This window comes from Bos grunniens, chromosome 10 (genome assembly GCF_055505025.1).
Source record: "Bos grunniens cultivar Pamir isolate PY7600 chromosome 10, Bosgru_T2T1.0, whole genome shotgun sequence".
Classification (NCBI taxonomy): domain Eukaryota; kingdom Metazoa; phylum Chordata; class Mammalia; order Artiodactyla; family Bovidae; genus Bos; species Bos grunniens.
Window position 1 is genome coordinate 37618517 of NC_141174.1, and position 25359 is coordinate 37643875.

The 25359-nt window shown below is 42.4% G+C and overlaps 1 pseudogene across 1 annotated transcript in view; it reads right to left on the reverse strand.

Annotated features, from left to right (window-relative positions):
* LOC147364341 (glycerol-3-phosphate acyltransferase 3 pseudogene) overlaps positions 1–25270 on the reverse strand; it is a 38167-nt pseudogene extending 12897 nt beyond the window's left edge. The window contains exon 1 of the transcript XR_015133775.1: positions 25111–25270. The product of XR_015133775.1 is annotated as a glycerol-3-phosphate acyltransferase 3 pseudogene (transcript). The remainder of the gene's footprint in view (positions 1–25110) is intronic.
* Between the last annotated feature and the right edge of the window lie 89 nt (positions 25271–25359).

Sequence of the window (25359 nt, forward strand, 5' to 3'; positions counted from 1 at the left end):
CTGGTTTTATCTCCTTGCAGTCCAAGGAACTCTCAAGAGTCTTCTCCATACCACAGTTCAAAAACATCAGCCAGGGATCGAACCTGTGTCTCTCGTATCTCTTGCATTGCAGAAGGATTCTTTACCCACTGAGCCACCTGGGAAGCCCGCCCATATAGGAGTGGTTCTATCAATCATTTTCCTGGGCTCCAAAATCACTTTATTTTCTTGGGCTCCAAAATGACTGCAGATGGTGACTACAGCCATGAAATTAAAAGACACTTATTCCTTGGAAGAAAAGCTATGACCAACCTAGACAGCATATTAAAAAGCAGAGACATTATTTTGCAAACAAAGGTCCATCTAGTCAAAGCTATGGTTTTTCCAGTAGTCATGTATGGATGTGAGAGTTGGATCATAAAGAAAGCTAAGCAATGAAGAATTGATACTTTTGAATTGTGGTGTTGGAGAAAATTCTTGAGAGTCCCTTGGACTGCAGGGAGATCAAACCAGTCAATCCTAAAGGAAATCAGTTCTGAATATTCATTGGAAGGACTGATGCTGAAGCTGAAGCTCCAATACTTTGGCCACCTGATATGAAGAACTGACTCCTTAGAAAAGACGCTGATGCTGGTAAAGATTGAAGGCAGGAGGAGAAGGGGATGACACAGGATGAGATGGTTGGATGGCAATCCCGACTCAATGGACAATAGTTTGGGTAAGCTCCGGGAGTGGGTGATGGACAGGGAAGCCTGGTGTGCTGCAGTCTGTGGGGTCACAAAGAGTCAGACACAACTGAACAATTAAACTGAACTGATAGCTTAGCAAGACCTTCAACAGACAAAGACATCTATTCCCTCAGATGGTCATCTATCCACATTGGCTTTGATGAATTATCTTTTTTCAGTCTGATCTACCATGATCAGTTCACCAAGGACTGATATTTAACTGGAGCTGGTGCTTTAGTCGCTAAGCCTGATTCTTCTGACCCCATGGACTGTAGCCCGCCAGGCTCCTCTGTTTATGGTATTCTCCAGCCAAGAATACTGGAGTGGGTTGCCACTCCCTTCTCTAGGGGATCTTCCTGACCCAGGTATCCTGCATTACAGTCAGATTTTTTTTACCAACTGAACTACAAGGAAGATGTGCCAGTTTAACTGGTACCCACCAGTAAAGGCAGTGCAATGTTTTATCCAGTGTTTAAAATATTGGAAAACTTCAACTTGGTAAACAGACACTGCTTTAAGCACATTCCTCCACTGACTAGACCTGACTTTCCTGACTTTCCTCTGTCCTAGGAACCTTCTTTACCTCCTCCACAGTCCAACAACTAAAGGGTTATTGCCAGGTACAGCCAGAGCTTCTAGAAGCCTGCTCTAGTGACACAGTTAGTATGTCTTCAGATTGGCAAGTATGCTATGTCTGCTGCTAAATATTGGTGACTCCCTCAAAACACTGTCAAAATCATCTGTTCATAAGGCAAAGTTGAGTTTATTGCTTACTGTAGCTTTGTGGGGTTTTTTTACTGTAGTAAAAGAAAAGAACTACATTGATAGAGTCTTAGTTATATGTTGAAGTGGAAAGGCAAAGTTGGAATATTTATGAGGCTTTGGGTTTTGATTTAAGGCTATTCATCAAATAAGGGGATGATGGCTTAACTACTATTGGGGAAGGATCATGATGTAAAAGTTTAGGATTAGCATATACAGCAAGGTAAGTGTTCTGAGGCAAGGGTTTTAATGTGTCTTGGAGAATAAACCATCATTTGATGTTATGAATTAAACACTTTGATATTTATTTAAATGGGTATATAGGGAAGTTCTTGAAATTGAAAATACAGGTATTTGCAATTTTTATCTTCCTGGTTAAGAGTTTCCTGAAATAATAAATATTGATGAAGACAATAAAATATTTAAATTATATTAACGTAGAAGACATACTGTTTGTTCATAGATAGTTTCATTTCTCATTGTGGTCATTCTTAAGCAAGAGCTGAAGATTAGGCCCTTTAATATCTGGGAGTATGATCAACCCAGATCATACTACTCTTGTAGTTGTCATGACTGAGTATCAAGTTTCTAAGGTGGTTTTTTCCAACCTCCATAAGTGTAAAGTTTTTCTATTCCTTCTTTGGATGGTCATTTCTTGGATCGTTTGATGGTTCAGTGACTATACAGCAGGATTTAGAATACCTCTCATTTGAACACCACAGTGCAAACAAATACTAAGAGGATTTCTGATCGGAGTTTGTAGTCCACTTTTCAGCCAGGATCCAATAATACCTAAATTAAACTAAGAAAAATGATCTCATCCCCAGTGTAAATACCACAGAACCAGGTATGGCATATTAGCCAAATTGTCATATTTTATCATGTCTTTGTTTGCTTCCTAGAGCATTTTAACAATATTAAAGATCCCAAAGAGGTCTGCAGGACTAGAAATACAATAACACAACATTCTTTTCCAAAACCAGCAGAAGATACCCTTTAAGAGACCAATATTATATCTAAATTTTTGTATTCTGAGCCAGTGTCTGTCCAATTTCATGAACCTCTTGGATGAGAGCTACAGCCTTGGTAGAATTGTCTGGCTCTCCCTGGGTAACAGCATTCACCTACATTCTATACTTATAAAATATGAAGGAAAGAGCTGAAAGAGAGAAGAAATCAGTCCAGAATTCCCATTGGGCAATTAGAGGTTCAATTCTCCAAAACCCAAGTTTTCTCCTTGATTTGCATTATCTAACATCTTGTTCTGAGAGAGAAACCAATAGGCCAAAATGGGCTCTGTGTGGGGTCAGAAACTATCTTAGAAGTAGGCAACAGTTTGCCAACCTAACGAGTTCCCATACAGTGTGCCAGGAGTATCTAGCAGCCCTTTCTATACTATTCGAATGCCAGTCTTAAAGAGTCCCCTTTGATCTGTTTTTAGCCAAGATACCCTTAAGACATTATCATACAGTGTTGTAACATTTTGGCATCATGAATCAGGAATGATCCAGGGCCAGGCAATGAAATTTGCAGTAGTAAGATCATTAGCAAAAGACTTCTGAAAGTAAGACAGCCTTCAAAAATACACTATTTGTTTCCTAATTCTCTCCCAAGTTATATTCTGTGAAAGTTCAGTTACAGAGCTAGCTTCCATGAAAGGTGCCTGAGTATTGTTTTGGTAGAGACAGGAACCTTCTTTTCTAGATAAGATATGACAGAGAGTTTTAAATTTATGGCTGTGGGGCCAGTGGAGGTATTGCCATCTAGAAAACCACCTCACAGTCAAGTCTAGTTCCCAGAAAATCAACTGATTCATTACAAGGAACAAGTGCCAAAGAAAGACAGGGTGTCTCTTAAAGAAAAATGTGTGCAAACCCAAGAGTCAATCTTGTTGAAAGCATCAGGCAGTTCACTACTAAAAAATAGCCAGATATTGAACTCATATCAAAGAATGATTGAGGAGACAAAAAGCAGAATCGAGAATGGAGGCTTTATAGGGAATACAAAGGTAGCCTTATACCAACAAAAGAGGCAATAAGATAGCTATTAATATAGAAACAAAGAACAAAAGAACACATGTTAATATATGGTCTTGTTCAGTGTTCAGTGGATCCTGGATAGAGCTGTATACAGTAATCTTCTGCTTCATCTTGAAATCTCGGGTGAATGCCATCTCCTTCCAGAAACTTTCTACTTTGGACGATTCTTAAGAACCTTCAGGGACTTCCGTGGTGGTCCAGTAGCTAAAACTCCAGGCTCCCAATGCAGGGAGCCTGGGTTCAATCCGTGGTCAGGGAGCTAGATCTCACATGCTGCAACTAAAGATCCTGCATGCCTCAATGAAAATAAACAAATAAGCAGCCATCATTTTAATTTTTTTAATTAATTTATTTTAACTGGAGGCTAATTACTTTACAATATTGTAGGGTTTTGCCATACATTCACATGAATCAGCCATGGGCATACATGTGTTCCCCATCCTGAGCCCGCTTCCACCTCCCTCCCCTTCCCATCCCTCTGGGTCATCCCAGTGCACCAGCCCTGAGCACCCTGTCTCATGCATCAAACCTGGACTGGCGATCTGTTTCACATATGATAATATTCATGTTTCAATGCTATTCTCTCAAATCATCGCACCCTTGCCTTCTTCCACAGAGTCCAAAGGACTGTTCTATACATCTGTGTCTCTTTTGCTGTCTCACATGTAGGGTTGTCATTACCATCTTTCTAAATTCCACATATATGTATTAGTATACTGTATTGGTGTTTTTCTTTCTGGATTACTTCACTCTGTATAATAGGCTCCAGTTTCATCCACCTCATTAGAACCGATTCAAATGTATTCTTTTTAATAGCTGAGTAATATTCCATTGTGTATATGTACACAGCTTTCTTATCCATTCATCTGCAGATAGACCTCTAGGTTGCTTCCATGTCCTGGCTATTTTAAACAGTGAGCAGCCATCATTTTAAAAAAAAGAAAAAGAATCTTCAGTTTGAGGTCTCCTGTGGTGACTTTATTGCAGTGATTCAAGCATGGTTTGTGAGCTGTGCTTAGTCACTCAGTCATGTCCAGCTCTTTACAATCCCATGGACTGTAGCCTGCCAGGCTCCTCTGTCCTTGGGGCTTCTCCAGGCAAAAATACTGGAGTGGGTTGCCATGCCCTCCTCCAAGGAATCTTCCCAACCCAGGGATCTAACCCAGGTCTCTAGCATTACAGGCAGATTCCTTACTGTCTGAGTCACCAGGGAAGCCCTCAAACATGGCTTACGCCTCTTTAATTCAGTTCAGTTCAGTACAGTTGCTCAGTCATGTCCGACTCTTTGCAACCCCATGAACTGTAGCACGCCAGGCCTCCCTGTCCATCACCAACTCCCGGAGTTCACTCAAACTCACATGCATCGAGCCGGTGATGCCATCAAGCCATCTCATCCTCTGTCGTCCCCTTTTCCTCCTGCCCCCAATTCCTCCCAACATCAGAGTCTTTTCCAATGAGTCAACTCTTCACATGAGGTGGCCAAAGTACTAGAGTTTCAGCTTTAGCATCATTCCTTCCAAAGAACACTCAGGGCTGATCTTTAGGATGGACTGGTTGGATCTCCTTGCAGTTCAAGGGACTCTCAAGAGTCTTCTCCAACACCACAGTTCAAAAGCATCAATTCTTCAGCGCTCAGCTTTCTTCACAGTCCAACTCTCACATCCATACATGACCACTGGAAAAACCATAGTCTTGACTAGACGGACCTTTGTTGGCAAAGTGATGTCTTTGCTATTTAATATGCTGTTTAGGTTGGTCATAACTTTCCTTCCAAGGAGTAAGAGTCTTTTAATTTCATGGCTGCAGTCACCATCTGCAGTGATTTTGGAGCCCAAAAAAATAAAGTCTGACACTGTTTCCACTGTTTCCCCATCTATTTCCCATGAAGTGATGGGACCAGATGCCATGATCTTAATTAAGAGGCATAAATCCAAGAAACAACCCTTTGGGATATCACTACCATGCTAGCTAGCTAATAGGGTCTTTCCCATCAGGATTCAAGAGCCGTCATTCCCTTATATTTCTTCCAAAAGCCAAGTCTTCAGGTTTTAGGCCATAAAAGAATATTTAAGTGTTTAGGAAAGACTGCTCAGTTCAGTTTAGTTCAGTCACTCAGTCGTGTCTGACTCTTTTCGACCCCATGGACTACAACACGCCAGTCCCCCCTGTCCATCACCAATTCCCAGAGTTTGCTCAAACTCATGTCCATTGAGTCAGTGATGCCATCCAATCATCTCATCCTCTGTTGTCCCCTTCTCCTGCCTTCAATCTTTACCAGTATCAGGGTCTTTTCCAGTAAGTCAGTTCTTCGCATCAGGTGGCCAAAGTATTAGAGTTTCAGCTTCAGCATCAGTCCTACCAATGAACACCCAGGACTGATCTCCTTTAGGATGGACTGGTTGGATCTCCTTGCAGTCCAAGGGACTCTCAAGAGTCTTCTCCAACACCACAGTTCAAAAGTGTCAATTCTTCATTGCTCAGCTTTCTTTATGGTCCAACTTTCACATCCATACATGACCACTGGAAAAACCATAGCTTTGACTAGACGGACCTTTGCTGGCAACCTAATGTCTCTGCTTTTTAACATGCTGTCTAGGTTGGTCATAACTTTCCTTCCAAGGAGTAAGAGTCTTTTAATTTCATGGATGCAGTCACCATCTGCAGTGATTTTGGAGCCCAGAAAAATAAAGCCTGTCACTGTTTCCACTGTTTCCCCATCTATTTGCCATGAAGTGATGCGACCAGATAGCATGATCTTAGTTTTCTGAATGTTGAGCTTTAAGCCAACTTTTTCACTCTCCTCTTTCACTTTCATCAAGAGGCTCTTTAGTTCTTCTTCAGTTTCTGCCATAAAGATGGGTCATTTGCATATCTGAGGTTATTGATATTTCTCCTGGCAATCTTGATTCCATCTTGTGCTTCATCCTGCTCAGCATTTCTCATGATGTACTCTATATATAAGTTAAATAAACAGGGTGACAAAATACCGCCTTAATGTACTCCTTTCCCTATTTAGAACTAGTCCATTGTTCCATGTCCAGTTCTAACTGTTGATTCCTGACCTGCATACAGATTTCTCAAGAGGCAGGTCAAGTTGCTGATCATAGTCACTGATAAAACTGTATGTACTACATGACCATTTTTTAAAGGGTTTCCTACTAAAGTTAAAAACTTTTGTTGTATCCAAAACATTCCAAAACCATAGACTTATCCAAAATCATATCTACTCACATTGCATGAGTTGAATCTCCTAGCCCTGGCTAATTGGCAAGTTCTGATGAGTGCAATGAATCCTGCCACCTGCACAAACATTTCCCTCTGGCAAGAGGTCATGTTTTGGACATGAAGTGACACCTGTTGTAGTGCATCCCACCTGTTTCAGTTTTAAGGTATGACTTATCAAAAAACAAGATTAAGTCTGAATTTTAGTAAATCAGTTTGGGGCACAGATAGTTCACAACAAGAGGTTGAATATTTATGAGTTCCTCCATCTTCAGATTATAGAAAAATAACAGAAATTTAAAAACCACAATCATGACTGGGAGGAGGCATGGGGTCCAGTCAGAGAACTAAGATCCCTCATGCCTTGTGGAACAGCCAAAAAGATAAATTAATGAAAAAAAAAAATTTAAGGTAGAAAGGTTTATAATTAGGCAGATCCAGATCTGTTAAGGTTTAGATTTACAGGGAAGTGCTTTGATTACCCACAATTTAGTTAAATCATATGATAGCAAGGCAATTTCAGTAACCAGGGAGATCCAGGAATCTTCCTAAATATTTCATTGTACCAGTCCAGATGGGCGTCCCTGGTGGCTCAGATGGTAAGGAATCTGCCTGCAATGTAGGAGAGCCGGGTTTGATCCCTGGGCAGGAAGATCCCCTGGAGAACAGAATGGTAGCCCACTCCAGTACTCTTGAATGGAGAATCCCATGGACAGAAGAGCCTGGTGGTCTTTAGTCCATGGGATCACAAAAAGGCAGATGCGACTGAGTACCTAACACTACCACTACCACTAGTAGGGGAAAATTTTTAACAGTTTGTAGAGAAGACAATGGCACCCCACTCCAGTACTCTTGCCTGGAAAATCCCATGGGCGGAGGAGCCTGGTAGGCTGCAGTCCATGGGGTCGCTAAGAGTCGGACACGACTGAGTGACTTCACTTTCACTTTTCACTTTCATGCATTGGAGAAGGAAATGGCAACCCACTCCAGTGTTCTTGCCTGGAGAATCCCAGGAATGGGGGAGCCTGGTGGACTGCTATCTATGGGGTCGCACAGAGTCGGACACGATTGAAGCGACTTAGTAGCAGCAGCAGCAGCAGTCTGTCACCAGTAAGGGATTTACTGTAGGATAAACTGTGTCTAAGCTAATAACAAAATCATAAACTTTTTTTGAAGTCTTATGTCTTTCTGAGCTAAAACAGTAAAATGATAGTAGGATTAGTCTTGGTGTGTACCTCATCTTTGGAACCCAGCTAAAAATCATCCACATATTACATGAGATTAGAACCACAACTAGTGGTTGAGGACTTGTAAAACCTAAGAAGATACCTCAACAAACTCCTGTGGCCTAACAATTCAGGTATACTAATGATTTTCCCAGAAGGCAAACAAGTACTCACTATTTTTATATAAAGGGACACTAAATAAAGCAGAACACAGATATACAGCTATAAAATATATAGTCTCTGAGGCACCCGAGATGAAATAGTCTTTGGGTTTGCTACCATGTTGTATAATAAAAAATTCAACAGGCCCTTGGACTAGGTAACAAAACTAATGGGCAGCTGTACAGCCCAGTGGTAGAAATAGCCCACTAGTTCTGTTACCTAATCCAAACTTGTACTGCTCGCCATACAACAGGCCAATAAATCAAGAGATGAGTTACTGGGGCAAGGAATAGTGACTTTATTCAGAAAGCAAACAGACTAAAAAGATAAGGGAGTATTGTCTCAAAGAACCATCTCACTGAGGTCTGGATGCTATTTTCTTCTATGATACAGGGTTGGGGGTTGGGGGCTGGGAGTCAAAGGTAAAGTAAAAAGCTGTTCAGTTCAGTTCCGTCGCTCAGTCTTGTCCAACTCTGCGACCCCATGGACTGCAGCACACCAGGCTTTCCTGTCCATCACCAACTCCCAGAGCTTGCTCAAACTCATGTCCATTGAGTCAGTGATACCATCCAACCATCTAATCCTCTGTCATCCCCTTCTCCTCCTGCCTTCAATCTTTACCAGCATCAGGGTCTTTTCTAAAGAGTTAGTTCTTCACATCAGTTAACCAAAGTATTGGAGCTTCAGCTTTAGCATCAGTCCCTCCAAAGAATATTCAGGACTGATTTCCTTTAGGATTGACTGACTTGATCTCCTTTCAGTCCAAGGGACTCTCAAGAGTCTTCTCCAACACCACAGATCAAAAGCATCAATTCTTCGGCACTCAGCTTTCTTCCCAGTCCAACTCTCACATCCATACATGACTACTGGAAAAAAAAACATAGCTTTGACTATATGGACCCTTGTTTGCTATGACCAGTGCATTCTTCTGGAAAAAATGTTAGCCTTTGCCCTACTTCATTTTGTACTCCAAGGCAAAACTTGGCTGTTATTCCAGGTATTTCTTGATTTCCTACTTGTGCATTCCAGTCCCCATTGATGAAAAGGACATTGCTTTTTGGAGTTAGTTCTAGAAGGTCTTGAAGGTCATCATAGAACCATTCAACTTCAGCTTCTTTGGCATTAGTGGTTGGGTCATAGATTTGGATTACTGTGATATTGAACAGTTTGCCTTGGAAACAAACAGAGATCATTCTGTCGCTTTTGAGATTGCACCCAAGTACTGAATTTCAGACTCTTTTGTTGATTATGAGGGCTACTCCATTTCTTCTAAGGGATTCTTGCCCACAGTAGTAGATACAATGGTCATCTGAATTAAATTAACCCATTCTGGTCCATCTTAGTTCACTAATTCTTAAAATTTATTTCTAAAATTCCTAAAAGTAAAAAGCTGTAAGTTGTTGCAATTATTTCCTAGTTTTGACCAAATTCCAGACAGGATGTGTTAATTTTTTCTTCCTTCACCCATTCACAGGTGGACTGGGTCAGGATGTTCTTGTAAGCTGAACAAAAGAATTTTAGCTTAACATTCAGACAAGGGAGACAGGGTTCCCAGAGATAGGTGATTATGTATACTTAAAGCTATAGAGAATTCCATGGACAGAGGAGCCTGGTGGGCTACAGTCCATAGGGTCACAAAGAGTTGGACATGACTGAGCAACTAACACTTTACACTCACTTTCATAGGCAGAATCCTTTTGGTAATTAAAAACTTGTAGCAAAAGCAATAGAATATAAAGGTTAAAGTAAAGGAAACAAATCTAATATAGAATCAGATTTGTTCTTCCCTATCACAGTTCTGTAACTATATAACTATCAGCATAAAGAGTAAACCAGGGCATGTTCAAATTTTCAGAAATTGAATTTACTCAAGAATAACAGAAGAATTGCCATTTGAGAAATGCATACTATAAGCAACTCTGTTAAAGGATTGGGGTGGGTGGTATTTATGGATAAGTACAAAGATGAGGTTATGCAATGAGGGAAATACAACTTCAAAAGACACTCAGAGCAAGAAATGATATTGTTTCTTAGCTCAATCACACTACATGCCCTAATAAGTGAAGCTATATATTGTTGAGATCATTCCTGCTTTTGGAACCTGGAAAGATCAAATGAAAGCCTGCAAACCTGAGTGACCTCACCCTGGAAGATACTTTTGTCATGTGATATGATGATGGACTGGACTAATTATTAATGACTAAATGGGACTGTAGGAATGTAGCAGTATCTTTTGTCTTTGTATTTTAGGTTACATCTACACTGGCATTGTTAGTAAGATTATGATACTGAATATAGTATTGTTGCTGCTGCTGCTAAGTCACTTCAGTCGTGTCCGACTCTGTGTGACCCCATAGACAGCAGCCCACCAGGCTTCCCGTCCCTGGGATCCTCCAGGCAAGAACACTGGAGTGGGTTGCCATTTCCTTCTCCAATGCATGAAAATGGAAAGTGAAAAGTGAAAGTGAAGTCACTCAGTCGTGTCCGACTCTAGCGACCCCCTGTACTGCAGCCTACCAGGCTCCTCCGTCCATGGGATTTTCTAGGCAAAAGTACTGGAGTGGGGTGCCATTGCCTTCTCCGATAGTATTGTTATTGATAGTCAAATGCATTAGGAAATGGAGTTAAAATCTTGCTGGGCTGGATGACCCATAAGCTGGAATCAAGATTGCCAGGAGAAATATCAAAAACCTCAGATATACAGATGATACCACCATTATGGCAGAAAGTGAAGAGGAACTAAAGAGCCTCTTGATGAGGGTAAAAGAGGAGAGTGAAAAAGCTGGCTTAAAACTCAACATTTAAAAAACTAAGATCATGGCATCCAGTCCCATCACTTCATGGCAAGTAGATGGGGGAAAAGTGGAAACAGTGACAGATTTTATTTTCTTGGGGTCCAAAATCACTGTGGCTGGTGACTGCAGCCTATGAAAAACCTAGCATATTAAAAGCTGAGACATCACTTTGCCAATAAAGGTCTGTATAGTCAAAGCTATGTTTTTTCCAGTAGTCACATACAGATGTGAGAGTTGGACCATAAAGAAGGAAGAAGGCTGAAAACCAAAGAATGATGCTTTCAATGCTAGAGAAAACTCTTGAGAGTCCCTTAGACAGCAAGGAGATCAAACCAGTCAATCCTAGGAAATAAACCCTGAATACTCAGTGGAAGGACTGATGCTGAAACTGAAGCTCTAATACTTTGGCCTCCTGATGTGAAGAGCTGACTCATTGGAAAAGACACTGATGCTGGAAAAGATTGAGGGCCGGAGAAGGGGGCAACAGAGGATGAGATGGTTGGATGGCATCACTGACTCAATGGGCATGAGCTTGAGCAAACTCTGGAAGATGGTAAAGGACAGGTAAGCCTGGCATGGGTTGTAATAAGTTGGGTTGTAATGAGTCGGACAGGACTTAGCAACTGAACAACAACAAACAACAGTAACAATCCCCACCCCTCACTGGCTGCTCCAAATGTTCAGCATATAAATAGAATGATAGCCAAAGGCCAAGCAGTAGCCTACAGTATAATAAAGAATTTCTTTGGCCTTTGCCACTAGTTCCTTGAAAAGAGATGGTAAATCCTTGCAATTTTCTGAGTGATAGGGTTTTTTTGTTATTTATAAACCCCTTGGATCACACCTGAGTTTATGCTAAGAGATAAGATGTTTCAGGATGGGGGTTGGTCACCAGAAAGACCAGCCATGTGATTCAGTGATTGGTAACTTGAGCCAGCCTGACCTCAGGGGAGGAGAGGAGGATTGGAGATTGAGTTCAGTCATGTGGCCAATAATTCAGTCAATCATGCCTCTGCAATGAAACCCCAATAAAAACTCTAGATTCCTGGTTGGTGACCTCATCAATGCACTGGAAGGATAAGGCACCTTGATTCCATAGAGAGAAGGCTCAGAAGCTCTGCAGAACTTCCCAGACCTCACCCAGTAAGTCTCTTTACTTGGCTGGTCCTGATGTGTATCTTTTATAGTAACACTGTAATTGTAAGTATGGGGCGTGGTGTGTGGGTTCAGTCATGTCCAGCTCTTTGCAATCCCATGGACTGTAGCCCCCTAGGTTCCTCTGTCCATGGAATTTTCCAGGCAAGAATAATGGAGTGAGTTGCCATTTCCTACTCCAGAAATCTTCCCAATCCAGGGATAGAACCTGTATCTCCTCTTGCATTGGCAAGCAGGTCTTTACCACTGTGCCACCTGGGAAACCCCATTTGTAAGTATAACATTTGAGAAATGGAATATTTCTGGCCATATCAGTCATCAGCAATTGCAGCCCTCCAACGTGAGCCCATGAGCCTGTGGGAACTCAGAAAGGAGAATACCTTCTATCTAGCAGTTATCAGACTACGTCACTCTCAATAGTGAGCCCTGAGGAACTCTGGATGTGAAAACAACATACCAGCCCCAGATTTGCATCTTCCCATACACAGAAAAGTGCTAAATTCCTTAGCTTGGGATATCTGGTTTTCTTTAATTCACAAAAATACTTTTGACATTCAGACTACCTGCCCCCTGTTGCAAGCTTCTATATAACCTGGCTCCTCCCACCCCATCCCCCCAGTTCTCTCAGGGTTACTTGAGATGCTGCCTTCCAGGCTTAAGTCCTAAAAATTTCTGCCAAATAAAACATAAGTCAACTTTTAGGTTGCACGTATTTTTTCAGTCGACATACTTTTCTGAGATCTGTGAGTCAAGCCAGTGAATTATCAAACCTGAAAGGGGTCTTGGGAACACCTTGGATTTGTAGCTGGTTGATCAAAACTGCAGGTGGCCTGGGGCCCTCACTTGCAGCTGGAGTCAGAAATGAACAATTGTTATGGATTCTTCCCTTTAACCTGAGAGCCTGCTGCTTATTCTAAGTAGTTAGAATGGAATAGTTTTGCTGGCCCTCACTTGATGTCAGAATAACAGGAGATTGTGGAATGACTATCTTGTTTGTGGTCCCCATGACCACCGGAATGAATTTACAACCCTGCCCATTGGGCTTTCTCTCCTTTCTTTATTTAGGCTGCGCCAGGATCTTAATTGTTGCACGCAGGATCTTTAATTGTGGCACTCAGGATCTAGTTCCCTGACCAGTGATCCAACCTAGGCCCCCTGCACTGAGAGCACAGAGTCTTAGCCATTGAACCACCAAGAAAGTCCCCAAACTGGGTTTTTACTTCTGAGAAGACAGGAGTGATACAAAGACAAGAACAAAGCATAAAGAATCCTTTCTTTGTTAGGCTCTCAACTTTAGGTTGAGACCCCTGAGAACTCTAGGTTCAGAGGTTCAGGGTTGGCCACTCCAGAATGTACCACTTTGGCATGTAGATTATTTCAAGCTAAAGACAATTAAGATCCAACCTACTCAACAAGGAGGGCTTCCCAGATTGTGCCAGTACAAAGAATCCACCTACCAATCAGGAGATGCAAGAGGTGTGAGTTCGATCCCTGGGTCAGGGAAGTTGACCTGACCCAGGACCTTCAGTGGTCCTGAAGTTGGAAATGCCAACCCACTCCAGTATTCTTGCCTGGAAAATTCCATGGACAGAGGAGACTGGTGGACTACTGTCTGGGGTCACAAAAAGTTGGACACAACTTGCAGACTTGACAAGAGCTTTATCCTCCTTCTTAACTGCCTAAAAAAATTTAGATAGAGGAGCTAGTCCAAGAACTATCATCAAAGATAACTACAAAGAATATGGGCAAGATGTGGTAAGCTGCAGGGGAAGCTCGGCAGGGCCTAGAGATCAAATTCCTCTGTGTCCTTTGTCTCTGTGTGGCTTAGCAAACATTTATTTACCGAACATTTACTCTTCCCATCTTCTTATAAATCATCTTCCCTTTTGAAGTCTCCCACTCCTACTGCCTTCTTCTTAGCTCCAAATGCCATATAAGCTTCAATTTCCTGACTGCCTGGGGGTCTCCTATTCTTATGGGGTCCCCATACACATGTAATTAAATTTGTTTTCCTCCTGTAAATCTGTGTGTTGTCAATTTAATTAGATCAGCCAAAGAACTGAGAAGCGAAGAAAGGAAAAGATTTCTTCCCTTACAAGGATATTGTGCAAGTTTGGATAGAGGTTTAGATAAATCTGAACTTTGATAGGTTTAATCCCAATAATCCTGCGGATAGCAATATAATTTTTTGCTGTTACTCTTTAATACGTTCAATTTCAGCTTGATTTAGGCTCAAAGGTATCTGTAAGTCAATGCTAAAATTAGTTACAACTGCCTTATAATTAGAGAAGTCTCTAGGAAATGGCAACCCACTCCGGTGTTCTTGCCTGGAGAATCCCAGGGACGGGGGAGTCTGGTGGACTGCCGTCTATGGGGTCGCACAGAATCCGACACGACTGAAACAGTGGCTAGAGATTTCAAGGACTCGACCACTGGGAAAGCATTTAACCTGGCAATTTCATTTGTATAATGAATCCCTCTCTTTTAAGTTGGTGGGTGAAGTGTCACAAAGAAGGAAAGACTGTTCCTCAGTTAAAGGTCCCAGAGTGACAATTAAGGTCTGGGTCATGGAGAATATCTGAAAATAATTAGGGACACCCACCAAAACTTAACATCTTTCTTGATTTCCTATCTCATTCTTTAATGGTTCATGTTTTTAAATATAAAGATGTATCTATTCTGTTTCCTGGATAAAAAATTTTACCAAGAATCAAAAGAAGAAACCCTAGAATTTAAATGGGGATATCTGTGTATATATATATATATTTCTTTGAGCCCCTATTTTTGGAGAGAGGGGGCAAGAATACTGGAGTGGGTTGCCACTCCCTTCTCCAGGAGATCTTCCCTACCCAGGGATTGAACCCAGGTCTCCTGCATTGTAAGCAGACACTTTACTGCCTGAGCCACCAGGAAGTCATATCTCACAGTGGATTTCTTCTCAAACTGACAATGTTTATGTTTTAAACAAATAAAATGCCAGTTAATGTGAAACTCAATCACAAAGACTTGAGATTTTTGCTTTATGAAAACAGAGAACTGAAATTCTTTTATGCCATCAATGTGCCTTCAGGGTCCATGAACCATGCTCTGCTTTTATTTAGGGGTAGAATGTTTTCCTGTCAGACCCCTTTCTTCCTGTTTCTTGGTAGAAACATGGTATAGAGTGCATCTCTTGGCTTCCTGCTAATGTACAGGACACTGCTGCACAGCCCACCTGCAGTGCCTACCAGCCCTGCTTTAGGACATGATTTCTCCTGGTTCTGTTCTTCACTTACTTCATATCCTGTGCTTGATGGGAGTATGTGAATGCTGCTCCAACACTATTCATTTAGCATTTGTCTTTACACTGGTGCCCTTGCTTACTGTATATGTTGCTTACAACAGCAGTTTCGGGGGTTCTGCAGGGCTGGAGAAACCACTCATTCAGGAGGCCTGTGTGCAGTGGATAACAGACCAGTTACATGCCTTATGAGGGTAGTCAGGAGACAGATCTGTAGGTTTGCTTCTCCACATTCTAATACCACAAGCTAAGCGGAACAAGGTTTAGGGGGTCTTAGTGTGCTAATGGGCTTCCCAGGTGGCTCAGTATAAAGAACCTGCTTGCAATGCAGGAGACGCCAAAGATATGGGTTCAATTCCTAGGTTGGAAAGATCCCCTGGAGGAGGGCATGGCAAATCACTCCAGTATTCTTGCCTGGAAAATCCCATGGGCAGAGGAGCCTGGCGGGCTACAGTCCATAGGTCACAAAGAGTCTAACATGACTGAAGTGACTGAGCACAGCGCAGTACTAACTACATAGTTTGTTGACCCTGGAGAAGCAGTTGTGTGATAACAATAGAATTTATGATTGATACTGTACTGCCTATATTGGAGAAATTTCTCCCTGTGGGCTTAAGTGTAAAATAAAAATTGGACAATTGATTCTGCCTTGGAGCACCTTCACTGATCATTCACTTCGTTGGTTTCCTCTCTACTTTCTTAGTTAACACAGACAATAGTTTTTCCAATGTCTTTTCTGTTTAAAAAAACTACAAGTGTCTTTATCAAGATTCTCCTTCTTCCAGTGGTTAATGACAGGTGAGTGCACCTAGCTTTTTTTTTTTTTAATCTTTAAGCCTATCAATTTGTTCTGATTCTTACTCTGTTTTTATTCTAAGACTCTTTTCAATATGCTCAGCAAAGTGTCTTAAATTAAATCCCATGTCATATTAAATTAAATCCCATGTCATTGTCTTAAGGTCATGCACGAAAAGGTAGGAGAGAACTGGATCACATCCATTTTAGGATCTACTAAGATGGGCTTCCCTGTGGCTCAGGTGGTGAAGAATCCACCCGCAATGCTGGAGACCTAGGTTCAGTCCCTAGGTAAAAAAGATCCCCTGGAAAAGGGAATTGCTATCCACTCCAGTATTCTTGCCTGGAGAATTCCATGGACAGAGGAGCCTAGCAGGCTACAGTCTATGGGGTCACAAAGAATCAGAGACAACTGAGCGACTAACACAGAAGATATTAAAAAGCTGATCCTGGACATCTCGAATTGTACTCATTCTTTCTCTGCTTATAGGACTGAAACAGAGTCCAGCCTATTTTCATAGGGAACACTTCGGAATAGTCTCCAAAAGAACAGGCACACCTTTTTTATAGCTTTTAGAAATTCCTCTAATTTCTTGCACAATCAGCATCTTTTAAGTCACCTCACTGTCATCTTAGTCTGCCTTTTCTGTCCAATTATTTTGTATCTGAGGTTTCCCCCAAAATTGCCCTATGATGCATTTTAACAATAATATAAATTTCTTTGCAGATATCTGTCAGTTTCACCTAGACTTTCAAAAGTCTTAAAATGGAACTGAGGTCAAAATGAGACTAGGGAATAAAATCAACCCACAAATGGCTTTTCCTATTTTCAGTTAAGAGATAAATGCTATTTGGGGGTTTTCCCAAGAGGGAAGGGGAGCCGACAAGAGACACAGGACAGAGGGAAATGGAGGAGCAATAAGAGTAGGATGAAGGCCATTAGGTTATATTGTGATCTGTGGAGATTATGTATGCTGCTGCTGCTGCTAAGTCGCTTCAGTCATGTCCGACTCTGTGCGGGTCGACCCCACAGACAGCCTCCTACCAGGCTCCCCCGTCCCTGGGATTCTCCAGGCAAGAACACTGGAGTGGGTTGCCATTTCGTTCTCCAATACATGAAAGTGAAAGTGAAGTCGCTCAGTCATGTCTGACTCTTAGCAACCTCATGGACTGCAGCCTACCAGGCTCCTCCATCCATGGGATTTTCCAGGCAAGAGTACTGGAGTAGGGTGCCATTGCCTGGAGGTTATGTATGGTTAGTCACTAAGTTGTATCTGGCTCTTTGTAACACCTTGGACAGTAGCCTGCTAGGCTCCTCTGTCCATTTCTGTTTTTCACAATTTTGTTTTATTCTGTGGCCAAGTAAACCCTTCAGGAAGCAATTTTGGGATCTGAATTTCTTTGGGTACTTCTTTATACCAACCCCAAAACTGAATATTGGATGAATAGAACATTGGATGTTTTAGACTTTGTCCTCTTTTATTCTAAAATACCTCTCAAATGAACAATTTTGTCCACATCAAAGGGTCCCCAAAGTACCTACTATAATGCTAAATTATCACTGGTGAAATTGTGCATTTAGAAAAATAAATATACAAGATTATGTTACAGCACAAACATATGTAAAAAGTAGGAATCTGGCTCAAAGAATATATGAACTCTAATATAGACCAGAGTGGGCAGCTCATTGGTTATTTATAGAAATAAAGTTTTATTGGAACTTGTCCATTTATGACTGTATAAATAAGGACAATGGCAGAGTTGAGTAATTAGAAGAAAGGGTGCATGGCCCACAAGTCTGTAATATCTGAAACTTGACCTTTTACAGAAAAAGTTAGCAGGTCCTCAGTTTAGACTAAGACAAACCCAGGAGAGCCTGGAAATGGTCAGCTGTTGTTGCAATTAGATCAGCTGACTCTGGCCACACCATTGTGACCCTTAGAACAAGTAACTACATAATGTTTTTGGCTTTTGGGACCACAGTGTGCCTTTTACCACCAAAGCCACTCGACAAAGGTGTTTGCTGGACTTGCCACACTTTGTACCATGCATAAGAATCTGGTATTGTTGAGCTTGGAACAACCTTCCTAAAAGTCAGCTCAGAGAGACTGTATCTTCCTCACCTCCTCCTGGTCTCTGAATTCAGCTGTCTCCAGAAAGCGATCTTCATCTCTCAGCTGCTTCCAGGGTAATGGCCAGGATGAAAGGGGTGTGAGTTTATACAAACCCATTTTGATAATCCAGGATTCAACACTGACCCCTGGGCATGCTTCTTTCTTTCTCTTTTGGCAACCTCAGGTTGGCCTGATGTATACATCTTCCAGTAAAAATGCCCAGCCAGAAAAGAGCCTGGGGCATTCAAGCTAATTCTGGTTCAGTCAGCTGGATTCTCTAATTGGATCAATATCATCGTACATCATTAGGATAATAATCATTTTGTTGAATACGCTGCTCACCGAATTCTTCCATAGCAGCACAGACGGGTCAAAGTAGGGGATATAACAAGTATCTGTGAGTTTTGTTTTGTTTTAACTTTTAGCTCTGCTTGGTCTTCATTGCTATGTTCAGGCTTTCTCTAGTTGCGGAGAGTGGGGGCTGCTCTTTGCAATGACTTCTCTTGTTGTGGAGCATGGGCTGTGGAGTCCTGGCTCAGTAGTTGTGGCGCTGGGGCTTAGCTGCTCCACAGCATGTAGGATCTTCCCGGACCAGGGAGCTAACCTTTGTCACCTGCTTTGGAAGGCAAATTCTTAACCACTGGACTATGAGGGAAGCCCTTCTGTGATTTTTTATAAAAATCCTTTGTCTGTCTTGTGACTGAGGCTTTCAGACAAAATGTGTGCAGTGGAGGCTGACTGAGGAAGAAGGGAGTGATGTTGCAGATACTGGAATAGGTCACACAGGTTTTGTGCTGGTGGAGGGAGAATAACACCTTGGCCCTCAGGAGGGACCACCTCAGACTCCGGAGTTATGGAGGAGGAGGAGCATTAATGATCTTTGTGTTTTATTAATAGAATCACCGTAGGGGGTCTTCTTCACAAAGAAAACTGCCCCATTTATAAGCAGGAAAAAATACCATGTTAGAAATGGTTACAAGCACCTTCAATTTAACTTACTGGAGGCTTTGTCCTCCCCTAACCCATGGCTCAGACCATGATTTGATTGCCATTCCCCTTAACCTCAGCAAAAAGTTTGTGAGAAAAAGCAGAGGATGACCCCAGATCCTGCATCTCCCATTCAAATCACAAAGTGCTTCCTCTGGTGTCTTCCCCATTTCCATTCTGTCATATTGTGTGGTAGACAGATGTCCCCTAGCTGATGGCTGGACAAGCAGAACAGGTTGCACTGATTACCTTCAGATATTTCCTCAAAAAATAAGGATTAGACTCCATCACTGAAACTAAACTGGGAAATTAAGGCTTGTCAGGTGGTCTGGCATTCCCATCTCTTTCAGAATTTTCCATAGTTTATTGTGATCCATACAGTCAAAGGCTTTGGCATAGTCAATAAAACAGAAATAGATGTTTTTCTGGAACTCTCTTGCTTTTTTTGATGATCCAGCAGATGTTGGCAATTTGATCTCTGGTTCTTCTGCCTTTTTTAAAACCAGCTTAAACATCTGGAAGTTCACAGTTCACGTACTGCTGAAGCCTGGCTTGGAGAATTTTAAGCATCACTTTACTAGCGTGTGAGATGAGTGCAATTGTGCGGTAGTTTGAGCATTCCTTGGCATTGTCTTTCTTTGGAACTGGAATGAAAACTGACCTTTTCCAGTCCTGTGGCCACTGCTGAGTTTTCCAAATTTGCTGGCCTATTGAGTACAGCACTTTCACAGCATCATCTTTTAGTATTTGAAATAGCTCAACTGGAATTCCATCACCTCCAATAACGTTGTTTGTAGTGATGCTTCCTAAGGCCCACTTGACTTCACATTCCAGGATGTCTGGCTCTAAGTGAGTGATCATACCATCATGATTATCTGGGTCATGAAGATCTTTTTTGTACAGTTCTTCTGTGTATTCTTGCCACCTCTTCTTAATATCTTCTGCTTCTGTTAGGTCCATACCATTCCTGTCCTTTATTGAGCCCATCTTTGCATGAAATGTTCTCTTGGTATCTCTAATTTTCTTGAAGAGATCTCTAGTCTTTCCCATTCTATTGTTTTCCTCTATTTCTTTGCATTGATTGCTGAGGAAGGCTTTCTTATCCCTCCTTGCTATTCTTTGGAACTCTGCATTCAAATGGGTATATCTTTCCTTTTCTCCTTTGCTTTTTGCTTCCCTTTTTTCACAGCTATTTGTAAGGCCTCCTCAGAAACCTGTATGCAGGTCAGGAAGCAACAGTTAGAACTGGACATGGAACAACAGGCTGGTTCCAAATAGGAAAAGGAGTACATCAAGGTTACATATTGTCACCTTGCTTATTTAACTTATATGCAGAGTACATCATGAGAAACCCTGGGCTGGAAGAAGCATAAGCTGGAATCAAGATTGCCAGGAGAAATATTAATAACCTCAGATATGCAGATGACACCACCCTTATGGCAGAAAGTGAAGAGGAACTAAAAAGCCTCTTGATGAAAGTGAAAGAGGAGAGTGAAATCGGTTGTCTTAAACCTCAACATTCAGAAAACTAAGATCATGGCATCTGGTCCCATCACTTCATGGCAAATAGATGGGGAAACAGTGGAAACAGTGGCTGACTTAATTTTTCTGAGCTCCAAAATCACTGCAGATTTCCTAAAGGAAATCAGTCCTGGGTGTTCATTGGAAGGACTGATGTTGAAGCTGAAACTCCAATACTTTGGCCACCTGATGCGAAGAGCTGACTCATTTGAAAAGACCCTGATGCTGGGAAAGATTGAGGGCAGGAAGAGAAGGGGACAACAGAGGATGAGATGGTTGGATGGCATCACTGACTCAATGGAAATGGGTTTGAGTGGACTCCAGGAGTTGGTGATGGACAAGGAGGCCTGGCGTGCTGTGGTTCATGGGGTTGCAAAGAGTCAGACATGACTGAGTGACTGAACTGAACTGAAGCCTTGTCAGGTGACAGGGACTCTACATGGAGGTGCTGTCACCCTGTGCCCTGGATTGATGTAAGTCTCACTTGAAGAAACCTAACAACGATAAATAACATTTTCCTTCCTGGCTCACCATGTGAGCCTCCAGGAATGTAATTCTTGTGCAGGAGCCAGGCATTAACTTGCCTCTCTCAAAATCAGGATGACTTTGCTCCTGAGGGGTGGTCATAAGACACCTTCAGGTTTTTAAGGAAATATCACCAGTTGATCATGTAGCCTTCAGATGATTATGAAGATCAGTCCAAAAAGAGGCTGCCCTGGATTACTGGGAGGGGTCTCCCCCGGAGTCAACGGACTCATTATTTATGTGCATCCTTGCAGGTATTATCCCTATAAGGGATATCATTGAATTAGAAAAGGCTGTGTAAGATTTGTCCTAGAATTTAGCTACACGCTGGGGTTGAAACTGAGCTGTAGTTGCAGGTAGACCTCTATGGCCTGTGCTCTTTCCATGTAGAATGCTGCTGCTGACCTTGCTGGCATGAGGTTGTGTGCTAGGCAGTCTGACCTTATTATGGCAGGTCTGGCATAACATCACAACAAGTTAGTTTAGGAAGTCCAGGTGGGAATAGAGAGAGCTGGAGGTACAGGTTCACAAAGTTGGCCAACTAATAATGGTCCAGGGCACTTCCCTGAAGGTCCAGTGGTTAAGAATCCACCTTGCTATGCAGCGGATGTGGGTCCAATCCCTGGTCAGGGGTGCAAGATCCCACATGCCTCTGAGCAATTAAGCAAGCCCATATGCTGCAAATAAGACCTGATTCAGCCAAATAAACAAATAATTTTTAAAAAAGGAAACAACTAGTAATGAGCCCAGGACTCTTTCTTTTGCCTTGTAGCAAGGCCAAGCACAGTGAATATGTTGAAACCTTGCCCCCTGACCTGGCTGTCCTCCTACAGACTGTGTTTATATGCTAAGGCTGAATAGCTCTCTGAGTCTGCGTTTAGGTATTTGTAGATATGCAACTCATCACGCGGTGGCTGGATACTTGAGAAAAGAGACTAGAAACATAGAAATGCAATCTATAGTTTTAGTAAAGGCATTTGTTCTAAGGTATAGAGAGAATTAGATAGTGGGTGAATTCAGTGGGCCAGGAAGTAAGGAGTACACAGGCATTCCTCTAGTATGTGGTTAAATCCATTCTTCTATAGCAACTGGACTAGAGGAGTTATGGTAAAAGAGTAGACATGTATTTGGGAAAACTTGAAACTGATCTCCGAAACATGGCTACAGATTAGAGATCCTGGTCTGAGATGATGGACTTGGGGGAACCAGTGAGTTGGAAGATCTTTGACAAGATCCATCTGTGTTATCGAGAAGTTATAGGGATCTTAAGCAATAGATGTGGCCATTTGGCGGAGAAAGCAATGGCACCCCACTCCAGTACTCTTGCCTGGAAAATCCCATGGACGGAGGAGCCGGTAGGCTGCAGTCCTTGGTGTCGCTAAGAGTCGGGGACGACTGAGCGACTTCATTTTCACTTTTCACTTTCATGCATTGGAGAAGGAAATGGCAACCCACTCCAGTATTCTTGCCTGGAGAATCCCAGGGACAGAGGAGCCTAGTGGGCTGCCGTCTATGGGGTCGCACAGAGTCGGACACAACTGAGATGACTTAGCAGCAGCAGTGGCCATTTGGATGCTATTAACCAAAACCAGGTTGGCATTGTGGCCCTGGCCTGGGCAAAGTGAACAGAGAATACTTGTTTTCTTCTTCTCTCTGGAAATCTGTTGGAAGGTCACCTCAGAAAGTTCTCAGCACCAAGGAGGTCATTGCAGTAGAAATTAGTAGGCAGAAAGTAGAACCTGAGAGAATACTTCCTGGAAGCCCCCATCCTACACCCAAGAGGGCTGTGAAAAAAATTCTGAACGTTATTATTTCCAAGCAGGGAGCTGGAAGTGAGAGCAGGGACTGCCATGGCTCATGTGTTGCATGGTGAGGGGACACTATAGCTAAGGCTGCAAAGGGCAGGCCCAAACCCAGGACCAGGCTGAAGTACAAGGAGGGCCGGGGCTACCCAGTTAGCTGAGGAAGACTGACAGCCTTCCCTTAAATAGTCTTGCTGCATTGCCAAGTCTTGCTGCATTGAAGATACAGACAAGTATACAAGCAGTCACTTCAGTTGTGTCTGACTCTTTGCAATCCTATGGAATATAGCCCACCAACCTCCTCAGCCCATGAGATTCTCCAGGCAATAATACTGGAGTGAGTTGCCATATCCTCTTCCAGGGGATCTTCCCAACCCAGGGATTGAACCCACGTCTCTTTTGTCTCCTGCACTGCAGGTGATTCTTTACTTCTTAGCTGCTGGGGAAGCCCTTCTTGGCCACCCTGATCATCCTTTTTAAAACGAAGGTCCTCCCACCCCCTGAGCCCCCGACATGCTTCAGCCTGCTCTAGCTTTTCCGTGGCAGTTTTCACCTTCCAACATACTATGTCATCTACTTCTTTATGGGGAATATGGTTAACAGTCCATCTGCTCACTCCCCTAGAGCAGGAAACTTTTTTTTTCACTGATGTATCCGAAACACCTGGTACATCATCAGTTCAGTTCAGTTGCTCAGTCGTGTCCGACTCTTTGCGACCCCATGAATCGCAGTACGCCAGGCCTCCCTGTCCATCACCAACTCCCGGAGTTCACTCAAACTCACGTCCATCAAGTCAGTGATGCCATCCAGCCATCTCATCCTCTGTTGTCCCCTTCTCCTCCTGCCCCCAATCCCTCCCAGCATCAGAGTCTTTTCCAATGAGTCAACTCTTTGCATGAGGTGGCCAAAGTACTGGAGTTTCAGCTTTAGCATCATTCCTTCATAGGTGCTTTAAAAATATCTGTTGAACAAGTAAGGAACTTTAAAAAAATACTTGACTTGTCCAAGTCCATCCAGGCTGCTATAACAAAATATCACAGACTAAATTGGTTATAAACAACAGAAATTTATTGTTCACAGTTCCAGGGCCTGGAAGCCTGAGACCAGAGGGCCAGTATGTCTCAGTGAGGGCCTTCTTCTGATGACAGAATTGTAGTTGTGTCCTCACACGGCCTAAGGGACAAGGGCGCTCTCTCAGGCCTTTTTTATATGAGTATTAATTTCATTCACAAGGGCTCTGCCTTCATGACCTGCTCACCTCCCAAATGCCCCAACTCCTAATACTATCACTTTGGGGGTTTGACATTTCAACATATGAATTGAGGCGGGGGCAGGGAGCACAAACATTCAGAGTACAGCATGGTTCATGTTGTTCGGTCCCAGTCGTGTCCGACTCTTTGAGACCCTGTGGACTGCAGCATGCCAGGCTCCTCTGTCCGCCACTGTCTCCCTTTGCTCAAGTTCACGTCCATTGAGTTGGTAATGCTATCTAACCATCTCATCCTCTGCCACCCCATTCTCCTTTTGCCTTCCAACTTTCCTGGCATCAGGGTTGTCGGTGCTATATAAGTGTTAGTTCTCAAGGGAAATAAAGTCCTAGAGGAAAAGAAAGAAGAAAAAATAAATTTTGAACATAAATATAAAATTCTCGTTGTTAAATTAGCAGACCTAACCCTTCCTTAATTCACTTTAATTTAGGAGAAGCCAGTTGGTAAAGTTGTATTTTCACACAATTGAAGAGTTTTGTTTCTTACAAGCATAAACAGCAATTCATTTAACAGAATGTCTAGACAGCAGTTCCTCTGGATCTGCCTTAATGACATATTTTAATTAGTAGATACTGGCATATAAACAAGAACAGAGTCAAAGCCCTTCATCACGTTCCTTTTCAGATACAGAGGGAAAGCTGATACCTTAAAAACATCATCTCTACAGCAACACAAATTGTGTTAGTTTGCTAGGGCTGCCATAGCAATGCAGCACAGATTGAGTGGCTTAAACAGGAATGTCTTTCTTACAATTCTGGAAGCCAAAGTCTGAGATCAATGTGTCATCCAGGTTAGTTTCTTGTGAGGCTTTTCTTCTTGGCTTGTAGGTGGCTGTCTTCTCCCTGTCTTCACATGAGCTTTCTTCATGTGTGTCTGGTTTCAGATTTCCTCTTGTAAGGATACCAGTCATACTGGATTAGGACCCACTCTCATTTTAACTTAATTACCCACTTAAAAGACTATCTCCAGGTACAGTCCTATTCTGAGGTACTGCAGGTT